This window comes from Amblyraja radiata, chromosome 3 (genome assembly GCF_010909765.2).
Source record: "Amblyraja radiata isolate CabotCenter1 chromosome 3, sAmbRad1.1.pri, whole genome shotgun sequence".
Classification (NCBI taxonomy): Eukaryota; Metazoa; Chordata; class Chondrichthyes; order Rajiformes; family Rajidae; genus Amblyraja; species Amblyraja radiata.
Window position 1 is genome coordinate 1,562,485 of NC_045958.1, and position 22,173 is coordinate 1,584,657.

At 43.9% G+C, this 22,173-nt stretch overlaps 1 long non-coding RNA gene across 1 annotated transcript; it reads right to left on the reverse strand.

Annotated features, from left to right (window-relative positions):
* Positions 1-1,636: 1,636 nt before the first annotated feature.
* On the reverse strand, positions 1,637-20,138 carry LOC116970632. The gene is made up of 3 exons (XR_004411218.1): positions 20,125-20,138; positions 5,109-5,113; positions 1,637-1,788 (listed from the first exon to the last, which is right to left on the reverse strand). It is a non-coding gene; the product is annotated as an uncharacterized LOC116970632 (long non-coding RNA).
* Positions 20,139-22,173: the final 2,035 nt, after the last annotated feature.

Below are 22,173 nucleotides of genomic sequence, written 5' to 3' on the forward strand. Positions count from 1 at the left end.
ATTGGTGATCATTTTCCAATGTTCTCTCGACTATGGATCAGTTCCTGTGGACTGGAGAGAAGCCAATGTAATCCCACTTTTTAAGAAAGGAGGGATTGAGAAAACGGGGAATTATAGACCAGTTAACCATAGATTGGTAGTGGAGAAGATGCTTGAGTCGATTGTTAAAGATGTTATAGCAGCACATTGGGAAAGCAGTGACAGGTTTGCAACATAGAAACATATAAATTAGGTGCAGGAGTAGGCCATTCGGCCCTTCGAACCTGCACCGCCATTCAATATGATCATGGCTGATCATCCAACTTAGTATCCAACTCAAAATGGCATCATTTGTATACAGGAGACTGCAGCACCAGCCATCTTATCTATTCCATTGCTTTAGTTCATTTCTAACAATCTTAATCCCATCTGTTGACATATACTGTACTTGACTATTTCATTCTGCATTTTTATCATCTCCTTAATTTAAAAAAAACTCATTTCCATTTCCTTTGTTCCCTTCACATTCTCCTTAATTTATATAAATTGTTGCTTTTGAGGACCTTGCTGTAGGCAAATTTGCTGACTTGAACACAGTTTAACAGAAATTCATTACTTGCGGAAGGTTACAGGTTGTGCAAAGGACATGTAAGTCAGCAACTAACAATAAATTCTCCAGTCAAAGAGACACAAAAACTATCAGCAGTGGTCTTTGACCATTATGCGACTTTTTAGGCGACTGCAGGAGACAATGCAGTCGCCACATGTTCGCCACATGTTCGCGGGTGGTTGCCGGGGAGTCGCCTTCATGGCCGTGAGGAGTTCCCGCATTCTGGGAACTAGTCGCGGCCTCATTATAGTCGCCGTGAATTTTTCAACATGTTGAAGAATTAGCGGTGACCAGAATGAGGCTGCCATGGAGAGTAGCAAGAATTCTCGAGCTGTAGGTGGGGCGCTAGGAGGCCCTAGTGGGTTGCCAGGAGGTCAAAGGTTCTCGGAGGTTGTCGTAGGTTGTAGCCGATGCTGACCGGTGAATTTCATTGGCTCATTGGGAAAAAAAGGTGAGCAGTAGTTTTCAGAACCAAGGATATGTTAAGTGTGTGTGTGTGTGTGTGTGTGTGTGTGTGTGTGTGTGTGTGTGTGTGTGTGTGTGTGTGTGTGTGTGTGTGTGTGTGTGTGTGTGTGTGTGTGTGTGTGTGTGTGTGTGTGTGTGTGTGTGTGTGTGTGTGTGTGTGTTCCACTCTAACAGTCACCGTTCTAGTTGCCATTTTTTCAGGTGACTGCCGACAACTTGACAGTCACCGGCAGTCCACTGAAAAATCACCTGTGGGACAGGCCCATTAGAAGTCCTTTATCCAATACCGGATCTAGCTTGTACAAATGATTGCTTCTTTTAACACCTTTTTTAGCAACTTCTAATACTGATAGTTCTTCTTTGAATCTTTGTTTTTGACAGAAAGAGATAACTGTGTTTTCTGCTTTGAGAAGGTCTTCAGGACATAAACACTGCCCGCGGAGTGATGCTTTAAAGACGCGTCTCTTTATCAACCTTTTCCTTTAGTTTGCCAGGACTTTTTTCAAAGATACCTATAGCAATCTCCTTTTTTTTTTCCATCATTGTCCTTAGTTTGAGAAACCAGTCTTCAGCTTACTCCAGGATGAGAAATAGGTAATTAAATAGTTTGTTGAGTCCAATGGATCTTTGACAATGACGTTCACTGTGATGTCTTGCTTGATTTCCAGATCATTAACAGAGATTGCAGATTCCAGGTTAAGGTTTGGCCACTCTCTGCGTGGCTTACAGAGAAACTGTGTAGATCCATCTCTTACTGCTTAAGAAGCAATCTGCTGTTAGTCCTCTAGAAGCTTCATCTGCAGGATTTTCCTTTGTGCCAACATATCTCCATGGTGATGCATCAGTAGCATCCCTTACAAAGGAGATCCTGTTTGCTACAAATGTTGTAGTTGAAGTGTTTGGTTTTGTTGTTGACGTACTTAAGCACTGTTGTGCTATCGGTCCAGAAGATGGATTTCTCCAGTAGAAGCTGTAATTCCTTTTGTAGCATTATGTCCACTCTGACAGCTGGGACTGCAGCTGTAAGTTCCATTTTGGGAATCATCATTTGCTTCAATGGTCCACTCTGGCTTTTCCCAATATGAATGCAACAAGCACTTTGTTATCATTTTCCAGTCTTAGATATGAAACAGTATTGTAGCCGCTCGTGGTGCCGCTGAATTGACCAAAGTTAGCGGGCTTCATGCACCAGTCCACTTTAAATTCCGACATCTTGTTGAGATCCGCAAACCTTCCTGTCAATCGCTGAGAGAAGGTTTGCGTTATACTCTCATCCCATCCCAGTCTGTCCTTAGAGAGCTCCTGCATTATCAGCTTGGCTGGCAGAGTAAATGGTTCAAGAAATCCTAAAGGATCATATCGAGCCAACTACGGACAAGATGCCCCGTCTTGTGTATGTTCGTTCCTGTACCGCTAATCTGAACTTGAACACATCTGCTTCAACGCACCAGTGCAATCCCAGTGCCCTTTCCACAGGCAGATTGTCTTTGTCCAAGTCCAACTCCCTGGTCTCCGTGGCTCTGTTTTCTTGAGGAATGGATGCCAATACAGCAGGGCTGTTGCTGATCCACTTGAATCCTCTCTTTTGGCAGAGGGAAGTCAGGTGTTGCTTCCTGTTCCAAAGGCATGGACTTTAAACAATCATCTACATAGAAGTTATTTTTTACTGTATCTGTTGCTGCTGGGAAAAGAGCTTTGTTGTCCTCAGCAGTCTTCCTTAATGGAAAGTTTGCACAACTTGGTGATGACACTGCTCCAAAAAGATGTACCTTCATCTGGTATTCAACAAGATCTTGCTGGGAATCACCCTCAGGCCACCACAGGAACCACAAATAGTCAATATGCTTTTCTAATACCTTGACCTGATGAAACATCGATGGCTGATATCAGCCATCGATAAGCAACTGATTCTTGCCTGGATCTGATGAGAACTCCAATGAGTGAGTTGGTAAGGTCTGGACCTTGCAGCAGTTGCTGTTAAGTGGTGTTCCTTTGAAGACTACCCCACAGTCAAAGGCCTCCCCGCAGTTCCTTTCCTTGAGTGATACACCCCATGGTGAGGGATGTACCAGAGTTCTCCATCACTTCAATTCAGCTGGTCCGCTGGTACCATTTCAGCATAACCACTATCAATCATTTCAGTGAGGAAAGTTGTATATTCATCATGAGATTTCTTATTCTTGCCAAACGTGCATCTCAGGCTCTGCATGTGCTGGTCTGCAATGCAACAGTTATTCAGCAAACTGACGCTTTCTTGTTTGAAAGGTAAGTTTAGACAATAGTGTCCATCTATCATCTTTACTGAGTGGTTCATAATATCCAAGAACTTAACCCCTTTTCTGGATATTTCTTCTGCTTCCTTGCTGGTTCTTTCACTCAAGTCGTGATTGTATTGCTTGACCAATAGCTCCTCTAAGTTTACAGTATATATTCGATTGACAGCAGCAGCAGGGCAGCCATTTTCATCCATGCTTTCATTGTCTCTTCTCAGGAAACTGTAGGTGACCATCCGAGTAGGGTCCTCGCGGCGAATGGTCCATCGCCTTGGCTGTTGACCAGCTCCCAAGGTTCCAATACTTTTGGAGCATTTGTTCTGATGAATAGGTCGATGCCAGAGTCTATTTTGGGAATCTTGATATCCATCAAGTAAGGCCATTGCTTCAGCTCTTCCTGGCTGGGAATGTTTAGATGAGAAACGGGCATAGTCTTATGTGTGAACGCATCAGATAGTTGTATAAAATTGTCCTTGTCCAGACTAGATATTTCCAAACCTGAGATATGATGACTGATCACAGGCTTCTCTTCATTCATGGTATGCAAGAGAATCTTAGTATTTTGTCCTGTAATGTACAGTCTTCTCATCAAGCTTTCTGTACAAAAGGTTGTTGAACTTCCATGATCCAAAAATACGTATGTTTGCAACACCGTGTTCCCTTTGCTGCTACCTGTACTGGTAAGATGGAGAAGATGAAGGCTTCATCACCAGCTCCAATATGCGCACACATCTTAGATGAGGAAACAGCATCATTCACAGTTGATTTCTCATTCTGTTCTGTATGGGGACTCACAGTCCCGTTTATATCAACGGGTCAATGGTGGAAAGGGTCAAGAACTTCAAATTCCTGGGCATGCATATTTTCGAAGATCTCTCCTGGTCTCAGAACACTGATGCAATCATAAAGAAAGCTCATCAGCGCCTCTCCTCCATGAGAAGATTATGAGGAGTCGGTATGTCAAGGAGGACTCTCTCGAACTTCTACAGGTGCACAGTAGAGAGCATGCTGAGCAGTTGCATCATGGGTTGGTACGGCAACATGCGCGTCCAGGAGCGGAAAAGGCTGCAAAAAGTTCTTCTTGATCAGTAGACACCGCCCTAATGTGCAACCACTACTTCTTGATCTCTTGGCCTCGTATATTGATCCTTGCACTGGCTACTGCCATCTCCATCTTTCATTCCAGCTGTTCCTTCTCTCTTTTAAATTGCCCCTTTTGTGCCTCAGTCTCTCTTGTCAATTGCTCCTTTTGTCTATTCAACTGTTCTTCTTGTGCCTCAAGCTCATGTCCATGGTGGCAGCCCGTTCCAAGAGAACAGCCATACCTAGCTGATCTTCAATACGAGAAGAGACCCTTGAAAATGCACATGATGAAGAATTAGATTTGTGGCTTGATCTTCTTTTTGAGACATTTGAAACATTGCCTTCCATTTTCTCTGTGGATACAACACTTTGTCGTATAACACTTCCAACTTTTGAGTACATAGTTTGTTGTCCAATTTCAGATAACCAATCTACATCTTGTATAAAACCACGAAAAGATTCCATTCTTTTTTGAAACCACTGATCTTGCCTTTCAAGCCCCTTTTCAGGCTTTGGTATTTCCAGCAATGACTCGTGCTTTTTTCTGACTTCATTGCAGAGCTCAGTTAATTGAACCAGGTTAGATTGTACTTCATTCACAGTTTCATCTGATTCAGCGCCTTCAACTTTTCAGTTAACTTGTCAGCTTGTTCACATATCGTATTTCTTGACTTCTGACATCTTTCCATGAACAATACCTGGCCTATGTCAGTGAGTTTAATGGTTCTTCTTTCTTTTCCAGAATCCTGTTCCACTACGCCCTCTTGAGGATGAGAATAGACGTACTGGCTCACTATCCCTTTAAAACGTGTTGATGTAATGCTGTATGCTTCTGTTAATCCTGGCCAGATTGGAGAGGCTAGGACTTTAAAATGGGGTAAAAGCTTCAAGGTTGCTGGGAGATTTGGTCAATTTGGAATTGCTTTCTGCAGAGCTGAGACAAGCTGCGGAGTGGTGCCAGTGTGTCTAGAGCCTAGATACAAGTTGCAAGAAAAGAATAAGAAAATCTGAAGACCCTGTCAATTAGGTGCAAAATGCATAGAATGGATTGGATGGCTGCAAACCAGACACACACCTTGTAAATAATTGTAAATAATGTTGCAGAGTTCCACTTTGCCGAGTGTTGATTGGATAAGGTATTGAGCCTTGTCTGGGTTTCTTGCAGATCAGGGTAAATGTTTCTAAATTGGCTTCATTGAGAAGCCTGGTTTGAATACAATGTGTTGAGCTGCTGTATTATTGGGTTAGGGGAAATGTCTGTTATGTATGGGATTAATCGATGTCTGTAATTGAACAATGTAAGAGGTAATGATTCGGCCTAATGTAAGAGACAATATAATGGTTTGGCCCCTCGATGTCCCGGGAACATATAAAAGTCCGCTACCACGAGGTCCAGTGCCAATCTTCTGGGAGAGTGCATGGGACTGCGTGACTTTCTGGAGTGTCTCTGTTTGAGCGTGGCCTAGAGGGCTTGATCAGGCAGATATGAGGATCGAACCCACGGTGGGATAGGTACAGTAGTTGAACTATAATTGCGCTTTAGTTAAAATAAAGATTAGTTGTTCGTGCTTGATTCAGTGTTTTTTACTGAAACTAGACTGGGGGGAAGCTTAGATATGAGCAATTTACACTTCCAGACTGGAATTCAAAATAAGCAATAATTCAAAACACCAGATAGCGTAGAGATTCTCAAGGTCACTTCTCATGTCTCCATAGTAACAGTCGTTTTCAATACAGCTTTATGCAGCTTTTCCAATACAGCTCCTTTGGCTGCTCCTTATAGCTTCTTATAGTAACCCTTCCAATAAAGCTTAATGCTGTACGTTCAGTGGTAGTTACTCACAAATTCCCTGCGCGTTGGCTTTCAAAGTAGTCAAACCTGGTTATTCAGCTTAGCGCAGATGGCAACCTTGTCCAATTGACGGCATCAGGCAGATGCTTTGTTCCAAATTTCCAAGCTTCAGTTCCACTCATAGGGAACAGTTTTTACTTTAATATAATGGCAATTTCAAACTTTTCAAAGCTTCAGCTTTTCATTTACACAGGCAGGGAGGAGTAGAACTTATGCAGACGATAACAAAAACGAATCTTCCGTTCTTTCTCGTTTAATTGATTCTTTATAGCAGTAGCTGTACAGACAAAGAAGTGAACGTACCAGATCCTCTTTGTCTGTACAATAAAGAATCAATGAAAAGCTGAAGCTTGAAAAAGTTTGAAATTGCCATTACAAACCCACGCAAGAGATTAGTGTACAAAATTAGAGAACATGGTATTGTGGGTAGGGTATTGACATGCGATGAGGATGCTATGAGGCTGCAGGGTGACTTTGATAGGTTGGATGAGTGGGCAGATGCATGGCAGATGCAGTATAATGTGGATAAATGTGAGGTTATCCACTTTAGTGGCAAGAACAGGAAGGCAGATTATTATCTGAATGGTGTCAGATTAGGAAAAGGGGAGGTGCAGAGAGACCTGGGTGTGCTTGTACATCAGTCACTGAAAGTAAACATGCAGGTATACCAGGCAGTGAGAATGGCCTTCATTGCGAGAGGATTTGAGTTTAGGAGCAAGGAGGTCCTACTACAAGATTCAAGAGAGTTTATTGTCCTGTGTCCCAGATAGGACAATGAAATTCTTGCTTTGCTTCAGCACAACAGAATATTGTGGGCATAAATAAATACAGAACAGAACAGAACAGATCAGTGTCACCATATACCAATGAATATATATTCACACACATAAGTAAACAGATAAAGTGCAATGGGCTATTAATGGTCAGAGTTTTGTTTGAGTTGAGTTTAATAGAAACATAGAAAATAGGTGCAGGAGTAGACCATTCGGCCCTTCGAGCCTGCACCGCCATTCAATATGATCATGGCTGATCATCCAACTTAGTATCCTGTACCTGCCTTCTCTCCATACCCCCTGATCCCTTTAGCCACAAGGACCACATCTAACTCTCTCTTAAATATAGCCAATGAACTGGCCTCAACTACCTTCTGTGGCAGAGAATTCCAGAGATTCACCACTCTCTGTGTAAAAAATGTTTTCCTCATCTCGGTCCTAAAAAAATTCCCCCTTATCCTTAAACTGTGACCCTGATGGCTGTGGGGAAGTAGCTGTTCCTGAACCTGGATGTTGCAGATTTCAGGCTCAGTTGTACAGGGCCCTGGTGAGACTGGAGTATTATGTGCAATTTTGGTCTCCTAATTTGAGGAAGGACATTATTGCTATTGAGGGAGTGCAGCGTAGGTTCACCAGGTTAATTCCTGGAATGGCAGGGCTGACATATGATGAAAGAATGGGTCGACTGGGCTTGTATTCACTTGAATTTAGTAGGATGAGAGATGATCTCAAAGAAACATTTTAAATTCTTATAGGATTGGACAGGCTAGATGCAGGAAAAAATGTGCCTGATGTTGGGGGAGTCCAGAACCAGGCGTCACAGTTTAAGAAAACGGTAGGACATTTAGAACTGAGATGGGGATAATAATAATAATAATAATGGATGGGATTTATATAGCGCCTTTCTAATACTCAAGGCGCTTTACATCGCATTATTCATTCACTCCTCAGTCACACTCGGTGGTGGTAAGCTACTTCTGTAGCCACAGCTGCCGTGGCTGCCAATCTGCGCCTACGGCCCCTCCGACCACCACCAGTCACTCACACACATTCACACACATTCACACACAGGCAAAGGTGGGTGAAGTATCTTGCCCAAGGACACAACGACAGTATGCACTCCAAGCGGGATTCGAACCGGCTACCTTCCGGTTGCCAGCCGAACACTTAGCCCATTGTGCCATCTGTCGTCCCAATGATACACTTCTTCACCCAGAGAATTGTGAATCTGTGGAATTCTCTGCCACAGAAGGCAGTGGAGGCCAGCACCACCATTTAATGTGATCATGGCTGATCATCCCCAATCAGTAACCCGTTCCTGCCTTCTCCCCATATCCCCTGACTCCGCTATTTTTAAGAGCCCTATCTAGCTCTCTCTTGAAAGCATCCAGAGAACCTTCCTCCACCGCCCTCTGAGGCAGAGAATTCCACAGACTCTCCACTCTCTGTGAGAAAAAGTGTTTCCTCGCCTCTGTTCTAAATGGCTTACTCCTTATTCTTAAACTGTGGCCCCTGGTTCTGGACTCCCCCAACATCGGGAACATGTTTCCTGCCTCTAGTGTGTCCAAACCCTTAACAATCTTGTATGTTTCAATGAGATACCCTCTCATCCTTCTAAACTCCAGAGTGTACAAGCCCAGCCGCTCCATTCTCTCAGCATATAGAAACATAGAAACATAGAAAATAGGTGCAGGAGTAGGCCATTCAGCCCTTCGAGCCTGCACCGCCATTCAATATGATCATGGCTGATCATCCAACTCAGTGTCCTGTACCTGCCTTCTCTCCATACCCCCTGATCCCGTTAGCCACAAGGGCCACATCTAACTCCCTCTTAAATATATCCAATTAACTAGCCTCAACTACCTTCTATGGCAGAGAATTCCAGAGATTCACCACTCTCTGTGTGAAAAATATTTTTCTCATCTCGGTCCTAAAAGATTTCCCCCTTATCCTTAAACTGTGACCCCTTGTTCTGGACTTCCCCAACATCAGGAACAATCTTCCTGCATCTAGCCTGTCCAACCCTTTAAGAATTTTGTAAGTTTCTTTACTATGACAGTCCCGCCACCCCGGGAATTAATCTTGTAAACCAAGCTGCACTCCCTCAATAGCAAGTTCAAGTTCAAGTTCAAGTGAGTTTATTGTCATGTCCTGATGTTGGGGAAGTCCAGAACAAGGGGTCACAGTTTAAGGATAAGGGGGAAATCTTTTAGGACCGAGATGAGAAAAATATTTTTCTATAATATGACAGTCCCGCCACCCCGGGAATTAACCTTGTAAACCAAGCTGCACTCCCTCAATAGCAAGAATGTCCTTCCTCAAATTAGGGGACCAAAACTGCACACAATACTCCAGGTGTGGTCTCACTAGGGCTCTGTATAACTGCAGAAGGACCTCTTTGCTCCTACACTCGACTCCTCTTGTTATAAAGGCCAACATGCCATTCGCTTTCTTCACTGCCTGCTGTACCTGCATGCTTACTTTCATAGACTGATGAACAAGGCCCTCCAGATCTCGTTGTACTTCCCCTTTTCCCAACTTCAAGAGATAGTTAGATTTAGCTCTTAGGGCTAAAGGAATCTAGGGGTATGGGGAAAAAGCAGGAGCGCAGTACTATTTTAGATCAGCCATGAATGGTGGTGCTGGCTCGAAGGGCCGAATGGCCTACTCCTGCACCTATTTTACTATGTTTCTATGTTTCTAAGATTTGACTATTTCATATAAAATAGGTTCACATTGCAATCTATGTTCTTGCCCTCCAGCTGTGGTAACTTGGCAAAGCTGTAGGTTTTTTAAGAGCACAAAACATGACATGATCTGGCAGTACTCCTTGGCCATTATCCCAAGGTACCATTTCAGGATATATATAATGCTCCTGAAATATGTTCCAGCTGTTCTTAATAGAGCATAGGTAAGACGTTTCCCAATATTGAGATTCTATGACCTTTATAACACTAGTAATTGAAATAGGTTCGACAAAATGGTGCCCTACATCAGCTCTATCACTTAATATGATTGTGGTTGTTCAAATCATGGCTCAGCTCTTGCATGTTCTCTTTGACTCCTTTATTGATCAAATATCAGTTTACTTCGGAAATCAATCTAATCAATGATTTTGCTCCTGCAGCTCCCTCGACTGGTCAATTCCAGATTCAGAACCCTCTGACATACTATTCCACTTCATCTCTGTTTTAAGTGGGGCATTTCTTATTCCTATCTTATAACTGCTAGTTCTAGGTGCTCCAAAGAAGGGGAAACACCTGCTCAGCACTTCCCCTTCTCACCCCCTTTAACCCCAACCTCAGCTTGTTATATATTTTAATAAGAATGCTTTTCATTTTTCAGAAATTCAATATCTGTCCATTCTGATTCATCTTTCCTCATAATTGAACCACCTTAGAAATAATTCTAGGAACCCTTCTCTGAACTGCCTCCATTGCAAGTATATTCATCCTTGAACAAGAAGATGAAAACTGTGTGCTGTGCTCTAAATATGGTCTCGGCTACACTCTCGTCTATTTCTCTTTGCTTTAGAATATGAACTTTGGATTGTAGAGAAAAGACCTTTGTGATGGTGCAGTCAGGGTATTTTGTCAGAGATATCATGTCCTGTCACACATCTCAAATCCCTCTGTTAGGTTTCCGTCAAGGTACAAGTCAAAGTCACCATTGAATTTTCTAGCAAGCAAGACTATTCCACGCATTCACCACTCTTTCTAAATAAGGCACTCAAATGAAAATGATCTTTTCACTGTTTAAGAAGGAACTGAAGATGCTGGAAAATCGAAGGTAGACAAAAATGCTGAAGAAACTCAGCGGGTGAGACAACATCTATGGAGCGAAGGAAATAGGTGATGTTTTGGGTCAAAACCTTTCTTCAGGAATATGTCTGAAGAAGGGTTTTGACACAAAATGTTGCCTATTTCCTTCACTCCATAGATGCTGTGTCACCCGCTGAGTATCTCCAGCATTTTTGTCTACCTATGATCTTTTCACTGTTTCTTCTCTTGTTCTGTAGCTATGCCCTCTCATAGAATCTGCAGGATTGGTGCATTTTGTTACGAACTGTAAGATCTTCTAAAAATTACCATTGACCTTTCTCCAGTGTAAGCAGTTCTACATTTGGCAGGTACTAATCCCTATTTCTTCACTGAGAAGCCATACACTACACAATCTTCTGACCAGGCTCAGTACTTTGCACAACAGTGTAGTGCTTACAAGAAGAGGACTCTGCAAAGCTCCAAATACTTTCCCAGAAGCTGTCTTTCTTTCATCTGCAGCCCCAATGCGACCTGTTGTTTTCTCCGTACGTCAAAATAAATAAACAACCCGTGTAAAATGTGTGGTGTTGATATTGTTCGTGACCAGATGTAAACCTTTATATCCAGCCTCAGGCCCAAATAAACAGCCTCTCTCTGCACATTGGCACAGTGAATATCATCGCAATCATGAAGCCTCTTAAATACCCCAAGTATTGAGACATTTTCTTTCAACCACAGGTGCAATGAAAAATATTATCAATCATCATCGTAAAGGTTTGGACTCCCTTTAAAATCTTGCTTATGGTATCCTGAAATAGCTTAGATTATAATGTCACCCCGTTAGTCAGCTTGGTATAGGTTGAGTGTGAAGAAGGGTCCTGAGCCAAAATGTCACCTAACCATGTTCTCCAGAGACTGTCTGTCTGGTGAATTACTCCAGTACTTTGTGTCTTTTATTTTTAAAATCAGCAACTACAGTTCCTTGTTTCTACTTGATATATGTTTATGTGTATTAATCATTAGATAATGCAACTTTCGTTATCCATATTTAATTGATAGTATGCATGTGACAGGTCTGGTCTGGTAAAAACTTTGGTCAAGGTATTTCAGCATATTGATATTGCAATATTGGTATGGTGTGGTATAATATGGTACTTTATTTGTCATATGTACCGGGGTACAGTAAAATTCATTGTTGTATACAGTTCAGTACAAGTATCACGTGTGTTGTGGGTTACTTTCATTGTCCACAGGTCTGTTGAGAATTACCTTATGGTCTCTGCAAGGCTTGACTATCTTCTCTGCTTCAGATTAGATTAGATTCAACCTTATTGTCATTGCACAAATACAAGTACAGGTACAACAAAATGCAGTTTAGCATCTGATCAGAGTGCAGAGTAGTAAAATGCTGATTAAAACAATATATACAAATGAGGATATATTGATCTATGTACATAGGCAAATAAATATATACAGATAACCATATAACATATAACCATATAACAATTACAGCACGGAAACAGGCCATCTCGACCCCTCTAGTCCGTGCCGAACACATAATCTCCCCTAGTCCCATATACCTGCGCTCAGACCATAACCCTCCATTCCTTTCCCATCCATATAACTATCCAATTTATTTTTAAATGATAAAAACGAACCTGCCTCCACCACCTTCACTGGAAGCTCATTCCACACAGCTACCACTCTCTGAGTAAAGAAGTTCCCCCTCATGTTACCCCTAAACTTCAGTCCCTTAATTCTCAAGTCATGTCCCCTTGTTTGAATCTTCCCTACTCTCAGTGGGAAAAGCTTTTCCACGTCAACTCTGTCTATCCCTCTCATCATTTTAAAAACCTCTATCAAGTCCCCCCTTAACCTTCTGCGCTCCAAAGAATAAAGCCCTAACTTGTTCAACCTTTCTCTGTAACTTAGTTGCTGAAACCCAGGCAACATTCTAGTAAATCTCCTCTGTACTCTCTCTATTTTGTTGACATCCTTCCTATAATTAGGCGACCAAAATTGTACACCATACTCCAGAATTGGCCTCACCAATGCCTTGTACAATTTTAACATTACATCCCAACTTCTATACTCAATGCTCTGATTTATAAAGGCCAGCACACCAAAAGCTTTCTTTACCACCCTATCTACATGAGATTCCACTTTCATGGAACTGTGCACAGTTATTCCCAGATCCCTCTGTTCACCTACATTCTTCAATTCCCTACCATTTACCATGTACGTCCTATTTTGATTTGTCCTGCCAAGATGTAGCACCTCACACTTATCAGCATTAAACTCCATCTGCCATCTTTCAGCCCACTCTTCCAACTGGCATAAATCTCTCTGTAGACTTTGAAACTCTTCTTCATTACCCGCAACCCCACCTATCTTAGTATCATCTGCATACTTACTAATCCAATTTACCACACCATCGTCCAGATCATTGATGTACATGACAAACAACAGTGGACCCAACACAGATCCCTGTGGCACCCCACTCGTCACTGGCCTCCAACCTGACAAACAACCATCCACCATTACTCTCTGGCATCTCCCATTCAGCCACTGTTGAATCCATCTTGCTACTCCACCATTAATACCCAACCATTGAACCTTCTTAACCAACCTTCCATGAGGAACCTTGTCAAAGGCCTTACTGAAGTCCATATACACAACATCCACTGCTTTACCCTCATCAATTTCCCGAGTAACATCTTCAAAAAATTCAAGAAGATTAGTTAAACATGACCTTCCAGGCACAAATCCATGTTGACTGTTCCTAATCAGACCCTGTTTATCCAGATGCTTATATATATTATCTCTAAGTATTCTTTCCATTAATTTGCCCACCACTGACGTCAAACTAATAGGTCTATAATTGCTAGGTTTACTCTTAGACCCCTTTTTAAACAATGGAACAACATGCGCAGTACGCCAATCCTCCGGCACTATTCCCGTTTCTAATGACATTTGAAATATTTCTGCCATAGCCCCTGCTATTTCTACACTAACTTCCCTCAATGTCCTAGGGAATATCCTGTCCGGACCTGGAGACTTATCCACTTTTATATTTCTCAAAAGTGTCAGTACTTCCTCTTCTTTGATCCTCATAGTTTCCATAGCTACTCTACTTGTTTCCCTTACCTCACATAATTCAATATCCTTCTCCTTGGTGAATACCGAAGAAAAGAAACTGTTCAATATCTCCCCCATCTCTTTTGGCTCTGCAGATAGTTGGCCACTCTGACTCTCTAATGGACCAATTTTATCCCTCGTTATCCTTTTGCTATTAATATAGCGGTAGAAACCCTTCGGATTTACTTTTACCTTACTTGCCAAAGCAACCTCATATCTTCTTTTAGCTTTTCTAATTTCTTTCTTAAGATTCTTTTTACATTCTTTATACTCCTCAAGCACCTCATTTACTCCATGCTGCCTATAACTATTGTAGATATCCCTCTTTTTCCGAACCAAGTGTCCAATTTCCCTTGAAAACCATGGCTCTTTACAATTTTTACGATTTCCTTTCAACCGAACAGGGACATAAAGATTCTGTACTCTTAAAATTTCACCTTTAAATGTACTCCATTTCTCTTCCACATCTTTCCCATAAAACAAACTGTCCCAATTTACTCCTTTTAAATCCTTTCGCATCTCCTCAAAGTTAGCCTTTCTCCAATCAAAAATCTCAACCCTAGGTCCAGTTTTGTCCCTCTCCATAATTATATTGAAACTAATGGTATTGTGATCACTGGACCCGAACTGTTCCCCAACGCATACCTCTGCCACCTGACCCATCTCATTTCCTAACAGGAGGTCCAGTACCGCCCCTTCTCTAGTAGGCACTTCTATGTATTGTTGCAAAAAACTATCCTGCACACATTTTACAAACTCCAACCCATCCAGCCCATTTACAGAATGTGTTTCCCAGTCTATGTGTGGAAAATTGAAATCTCCCACAATCACTACCTTGTGCTTACTACTAATATCTGCAATCTCCTTACATATTTGCTCTTCCAATTCTCGCTCCCCATTTGGCGGTCTATAATACACCCCTATAAGTGTTGCTACCCCTTTCCCATTTCTCAGTTCCACCCAAATAGCCTCCCTAGACGAGCCCTCTAATCTATCCTGCCAAAGCACTGCTGTAATATCTTCCCTGATAAGCAATGCAACACCTCCACCTCTTGCCCCTCCAATTCTATCACACCTGAAGCAACGAAATCCTGGAATATTTAGTTTCCAATCACAGCCCTCCTGCAACCATGTTTCACTGATCGCCACAACATCATACTTCCAGGTGTCAATCGAGGCTCTAAGTTCATCCACTTTTCTTACAATGCTCCTAGCATTAAAATATACACATTTAAGAAACCCACCCTCTCTTATTCTCTGATTTTTTTCTTTTTCTTCTCTCTCCCCTACATTTTGGGTCAGAGTGCTACCATTCTCTGCCCCCTGCTTCACACACTGACTGCTAGCTTTCCCAATTTGAGTCCCTCCCCCCAACCATACTAGTTTAAAGTCTCCCCAGTAGCCTTTGCAAATCTCCCCGCCAGGATATTGGTCCCCCTTGAGTTCAAGTGCAACCCGTCCTTTCTGTACAGGTCGCACCTTCCCCAAAAGAGGTCCCAATGATCCAGAAACTTGAATCCATACCCACTGCACCAGTCCCTCATCCACGCATTTATCCTCCACCTCGCTCCATTCCTACTCTCACTGTCGCGTGGCACAGGCAGTAATCCTGAGATTGTTACCTTTCCAGTCCTTCTCCTTAACTCTCTACCTAACTCCCTAAATTCTTCTTTCAGGACCTCTTCTCTTTTTTTACCTATGTCGTTGGTACCTATATGCACCACAACCTCAGGCTCCTCTCCCTCCCATTTCAGGATTTCTTGGACACGGTCAGACACATCCATGACCCTGGCACCAGGGAGGCAAACTACCATCCGGGACTCCTGTCTGCGTCCACAGAATCGCCTATCCGACCCCCTGACTATAGAGTCCCCTATTACAATTGCCCTCCCCTTCTTTTCCTTACACTTCTGAGCAACCGGACCGGTCTTTGTGCCAGAGGCCCGGCCGCTGTCGCTACCCCCAGGTAGGCTGTCTCCCCCACCCTTACTCAAACATGAGTACCTATTTTCAAGGTGTACAGCCACCGGGGTACTCACCAGTCCCTGCCTCTGCCCATTGCCCTTCCTAACTGTGACCCAGTTTTCTGTCTCCCGTGGTCTTGGAGTGACCACCTCCCTGTAACTCCTTTCTATGACCTCCTCGCTCTCCCTGAGCAGACAGAGGTCATCGAGTTGCTGCTCCAGGTTCCTAACGCGGTCCCTTAGAAGCCCCATCTCGACGCACCTGGCGCAGATGTGGACGTCTGGAGAGCACTCAGACTCCATGACCTCCCACATCTGACATCCAGAACAGTAAACTGCCCTGGCCTTCATTCTCCCCCTTATCCAAATACAATAAAGCCTTACAATTACAATACAAATACAATACAAGCCAATCAGCTGCTTCCTCTGATCCTCGTCCACCAATCAGAGGCTTCCACCAATCAGAGGCTTCCACCAGAATCCTTCTCTGGAAGTGAGATGGAACGTTGCAGATTTGGGTTCCTCACAGCTGCAGGTAAGTCCTCCTCTCACCAACGGCTCCCCGGGCCTCTGTAGAAGCAAACCCCGCGCTGTATTTATACTTACAGCTGCAGGTAACTCCTCCTCTCACCAACGGCTCCCCGGGCCTCTGTAGAAGCAAACCCCGCGCTGTATTTATACTTACAGCTGCAGGTAAGTCCTCCTCTCGCCAACGGCTCCCCTGGCCTCTGTAGAAGCAAACCCCGCGCTGTATTTATACTTACAGCTGCAGGTAAGTCCTCATAAAAGATGAACGTGCTATATTCTGGTGAGTAGAGTTTAACAGTAGATTGTGTAAACTATAAATAATACTGATGAGAAGGGGGGGGCGCCGGGCCTGTGAGTTCAGCAGGGTCATGGTGTTTTGGAAGAAGCTGTTCCTTAGCCTGCTGGTGCGAGACCTGAGGCTACTGTACCTAATGGGAGGAGGGCAAATAGTCCATGGTTGGGGTGTGAGGGGTCCTTAATGATTTTGCCAGCCCGTCTCAGACCCGTGTGCGGTGAAGGGCAGCCATGGCAGGGAGCGGGGCACCGATGATGTAATGGCGGTTTTCACCACCCGTTGCAGTGCCTTCCTGTCAGCTGTGGTGCAGCTGCTGTACCACACCGTGAAGCAGGTGGTCAGGATGCTTTCTATGGTACAGCGGTAGAAGTTGGACAGGTTCTTCACACTGCTCACTAACGTACAAACATTTTCTTTGTGGCTTTCAGTTCTATATATTGGCAAGCCCAACACACTGTTCATTCCAATGGCCAGAGACACCTTCACCCGTGGAAGCTGTGGGAGGGTCCACCTGCCAAGAATAGGCCTAGTCAGCCACAGCAGGAAATGCAACCATAGATGAAACATTGCTATCTCCAAGCAGGACAACACCAAAGCAACACCATCATCTCTCACAGATAGATGGATGTTTAATTTAGATACAGTGTGGAAACAGGCTCTTCGGTCCATCGATTCTATGCTGACCAGCGATCCCCGTACACTAGCACTATCCTACACATTAGGGACAATTTACAATTTTTACCGAAGCCAAATAATCTACAAGCCTGCACTCTATGCAATGTGGGAAGAAAACGGAGCACCTGGGAAAAACCCACGCAGCCACGGGGAGAATGTACGAAGTCCATGCAGACAGCACCCGTAGTCAGGATCATAGAAACATAGAAAATAGGTGCAGGAGTAGGTCATTCGGCCCTTCGAGCCTGCACCGCCATTCAATATGATCATGGCTGATCATCCAACTCAGTATCCTGTACCTGCCATCTCTCCATACCTCCTGATCCCTTTAGCCACAAGGGCCATATCTAACTCCCTTTTAAATATAGCCAATGAACTGGCCTCAACTACCTTCTGTGGCAGAGAATTCCAGAGATTCACCACTCTCTGTGTGAAAAATGTTTTTCTCATCTCGGTCCTAAAAGACTTCCCCCTTATCCTTAAACTGTGACCCCTTGTCCTGGACTTCCCCAACATCGGGAACAATCTTCCTGCATCTAGCCTGTCCAACCCCTTAAGAATTTTGTAAGTTTCTATAAGATCCCCCTCAATCTTCTAAATTCTAGCGAGTACAAGCCGAGTCTATCCAGTCTTTCTTCATCAAACCTAGGTCTCTGGAGCTAGCAACTCTACCACCGTGCCTCCGTGCCATCCTGTATAGTTGGAAAAACGATGCTAACATAACCGATTAGTAACTTACTGAATTGAGAGTATTTTGTCTGCCTTATACACAAGCTATGTGTCCTTTGCCCTTGCAGTGATATATGATGGACAATCTCTATTCCAGCAGCAGCAGTTTTTAATCTTTCACTCATGAGTCTCATTGCTTCGAATCGGTTGTCATCTTTATCAGTGCTATTTGTCCGTATGTAGCATTAGCTCTGGTGGTTCGCACTGGATGAAATTCTTTAGTGTTTTTGAAAGCCATCTCCATGACGGGACAATTTTGCACGCTCATTCAAATGTTAAAGCTTGTCTATTTAATACATTGGGTTGTATGAGTTTATCTGCTGCACCACTCATGAACGTCCCACAGAGCTCATTTCAGGCAGACACCAAAATTAGAGGCAGATATCTCAACACATTCATGTCATCATAAAGGACTTGTTTGACATTTGGTTTCTGTTCTAAATTCATAGCCTTCTATGAGGTGTAAAGGTTGCGGATTAACTGATTCTATTTCGCAAGGGCAGTTTATAACCCAGCAGTTTGAATATTGATTTCTCTAATTTTGAGTAACCATTGCATTGCCTCTCTCTCTCACTGTCCCTCCCCCACCCTAGTCATCCTGCCAGTTTTACTGTTCATATCCCCTCATTATCACCTCCTCCACAGCCAACAATGGATCATTGTGGGCTTTTTAGTTATCGGTGCCGACTCTGATTTCTTCTGTACCTTTCCATACCTCTAATTTCCCTCCCTCTAACTCTCCGTTTGAAAACGTGTGTCGATCCAAAACATCACCTATTCCTGTTCATAGACACATAGAAACATAGAAAATAGGTGCAGGAGGAGGCCATTCGGCCCTTCGAGCCAGCACCGCCATTCATTGTGATCATGGCTGATCGTCCCCTATCAATATCCCGTGCCTGCCTTCTCCCCATATCCCTTGACTCCACTAGCCCCTAGAGCTCTATCTAACTCTCTCTTAAATCCATCCAGTGATTTGGCCTCCACTGCCCTCTGTGGCAGGGAATTCCACAAATTCACAGCTCTCTGGGTGAAAAAGTTTTTTCTCACCTCAGTCTTAAATGGCCTCCCCCTTATTCTAAGACTCTGGTTCTGGACTCGCCCAACATTGGGAACATTTTTCCTGCATCTAGCTTGTCCAGTCCATTTATAATTGTATATGTTTCTATAAGATATCCCCTCATCCTTCAGTGAACTCCAGTGAATAGAAGCCTAGTCTTTCCAATCTTTCCTCATATGACAGTCCCGCCATCCCAGGGATCAACCTTGTGAACCTACGCTGCACTGCCTCAATCACAAGGATGTCCTTCCTCAAATGAGACCAAAACTGTACACAATGCTCCAGATGTGGTCTCACCAGAGCCCTATACAACTACAGAAGAACCTCTTTACTCCTATACTGAAATCCTCTTGTTATGAAGGCCAACATTCCATTAGCTTTCTTCACTGCCTGCTGTACCTGCACGCCAACTTTCAGTGACCGGTGTACAAGGACACCCAGGTCTCGCTGCACCTCCCCCTTACCTAACCTAACCCCATTGAGATAATAATCTGCCCCCTTGTTTTTGCCGCCAAAGTGGATAACCTCACATTTATCTATATTTTACTGCATCTGCCATGCATCTTCCCACTCACTCAACCTGTCCAGGTCACCCTGCAACCTCCTAACATCCTCTTCACAGTTCACATTGCCAACCAGCTTTGTGTCATCTTCAAACGTGCTAGTGTTGCTCCTAATTCCCTCTTCCTAATCATTAATATATATGGTAAACAGTTGCGGCCCCAACACCGAGCCTTGCGGCACTCCAATCGCCACTGCCTGCCATTCTGAAAAGGACCTGCTCACTACTACTCTTTGCTTCCGGTCTGCCAACCAATTTTCTATCCATGTCAACACCCTACCCCCAATACCATGTGCTCTAATTTTAGTCACCAGTCTCCCGTGCGGGTCCTTATCAAAGACTTTCTGAAAGTCTAGATACACTACATCCACTGGCACCCCTTCATCCATTTTAGTTGTCACATCCTCAAAAAAATCCAGAAGATTAGTCAAGCATGATTTCCCTTTCATAAATCCATGCTGACTTGGACTAATCCTTTTACTGCTATCCAAATGCCCCATTATTACCTCTTTAATAATTGACTCTAGCACTGTTCAGATGTTGCCTGACCTGTTGAGTTACTCCAGCATTTTGTGTCTAGCTTTGGTGTAAACCAGCATCTGTAGTTCCCTCCTACACAACTGATCATCCAATCTCTCCATCACCTTACTGAATGAAAAGCCTTTTCTTGATTGGCACTAGGAGATGTGTCTTAATGACATGTTTCAATGTCCAGGGCCTCGACCCGAAAGACCGCCCATTCCTTCTCTCCAGAGATGCTGCCTGTCCTGCTGATTTACTCCAGCGTTTTGTGTGTTTGTCACTGTCCATCTTGTTATCCTTACACTCTCAGCTGGCTTCATTTGGAATGAAAAGATATGCAAAACAGTAATGATGATAAAGGAAACAGGCCATAGTTAGCTGTTTGTTGGGTGAAAATGAGAAGTTAGTTTGACTTGGGTGGGGGTGGGATAGAGAGAGAGGGAATGTCGGGGTTACTTGAAGCTAAAGAAATCAATATTCATACCATTGGGCTGTAAGCTGCCCAAGCGAAATATGAGATGCTGTTCCTCCAATTTGCATTGTAAAGGCCCGTCCCACTTACGTGTCCTTGGCTCGCAAATTACACAACCTTGTGGTCGCGTTGAGGCGCACGGGCATCATATATGGCCGCGCGGTGCCGGTCCCACTGAGAAGCGCGGAGGGATATGTAGTTGTGCGCGACATCACGCGGGGCTCCAAAATTTTTGTAGTGAACGAAATCTTCGCGCGTCAACAGCCTGTCGCGTAACTGACGGCCAAAGTGGGACAGGCCCAAGACCCTGGCGTGACGCAACGTGTCACCTCCAACAGCAGCAGAAGCAGGCAAACGATCGTCAAACTCGGCCTGGGGCTCACGGCCGTTGCGGTCCGGATCTGCCCCCACTTCTACTCCCAGAGCGGGGCCAAGAAAATTGAAGATGGACACAAAATGCTGGAGTAACTCAGCGGGACCGGCAGCATCTCTGGAGAGAAGCAATGGGTGACGTTTCGGGTCAAGACCCTACTTTTCAGACTGAAGAAGAGTCTCGACACGAAACGTCACCAATTGCTTCTATCGAGAGATGCTGCTGATCCCGCTGAGTTACTCCAGTTTTGTGTCCATCTTCAAATGACGTCACGCGCTCCAGACGGCTGTGCGTACGCATGTAATCGCGCCCGACCTTCGCGGGACCATCGCGGCTCAACGTGAGCACGAGGTCGCGTAATTTGCGTGCCAAGGACACGTAAGTGGGACAGGCCCTTTAGCCTCACTCTGACAATGGAGGAGACCTAGGACAGAAAGGTCTGTGTGGGAATGGGAAGGAGAATTAAAGTGTTTAGCAACCGGGAGATCAGGAAGGATCATGCGGACTGAGTTCAGCGAAACGATCGCCCAGTCTCACCAACACTGCCACGTACATGCACCTGCTGGTGGTATAAGATGAAGAGAGTGCAGAATAACACATGCGATTTGCACATAGCTCTGGAAAGGGCATCTGACGTATTTGTGGTTTTCCTGATTTATTTTAACAAACTGTGCACATGTGCATAGCAATAAATATGTTGCACATTGATATCACACTTATTTATATATACTACGTCATGAATACGTACTGCTGCAATTTTAGCTGCCCACTCCACAGAGCCAACTGCATGTTAGCAGCCGCCCTGTCTAGCCAGAGGAAGAATCACAAACAACTACATTTATAACTATGTGGGGAGACAAAATAAGGTGTTAAAATCTAACAAGCTACAAATGCTCAGAAGGTAGGGAGGGCAAAGTCTGTGAAGAGAGAAACACATGCTACACAGATGCTGCCTGCCCTGCTGAGTATTTCCAGGGTTTTCTGCTTTTATGAGGGATTTCCTGCATCTGCAATTCTTTGCTTTTTGATCACAGTGGGATAAGAATGCCTCTTTAAACA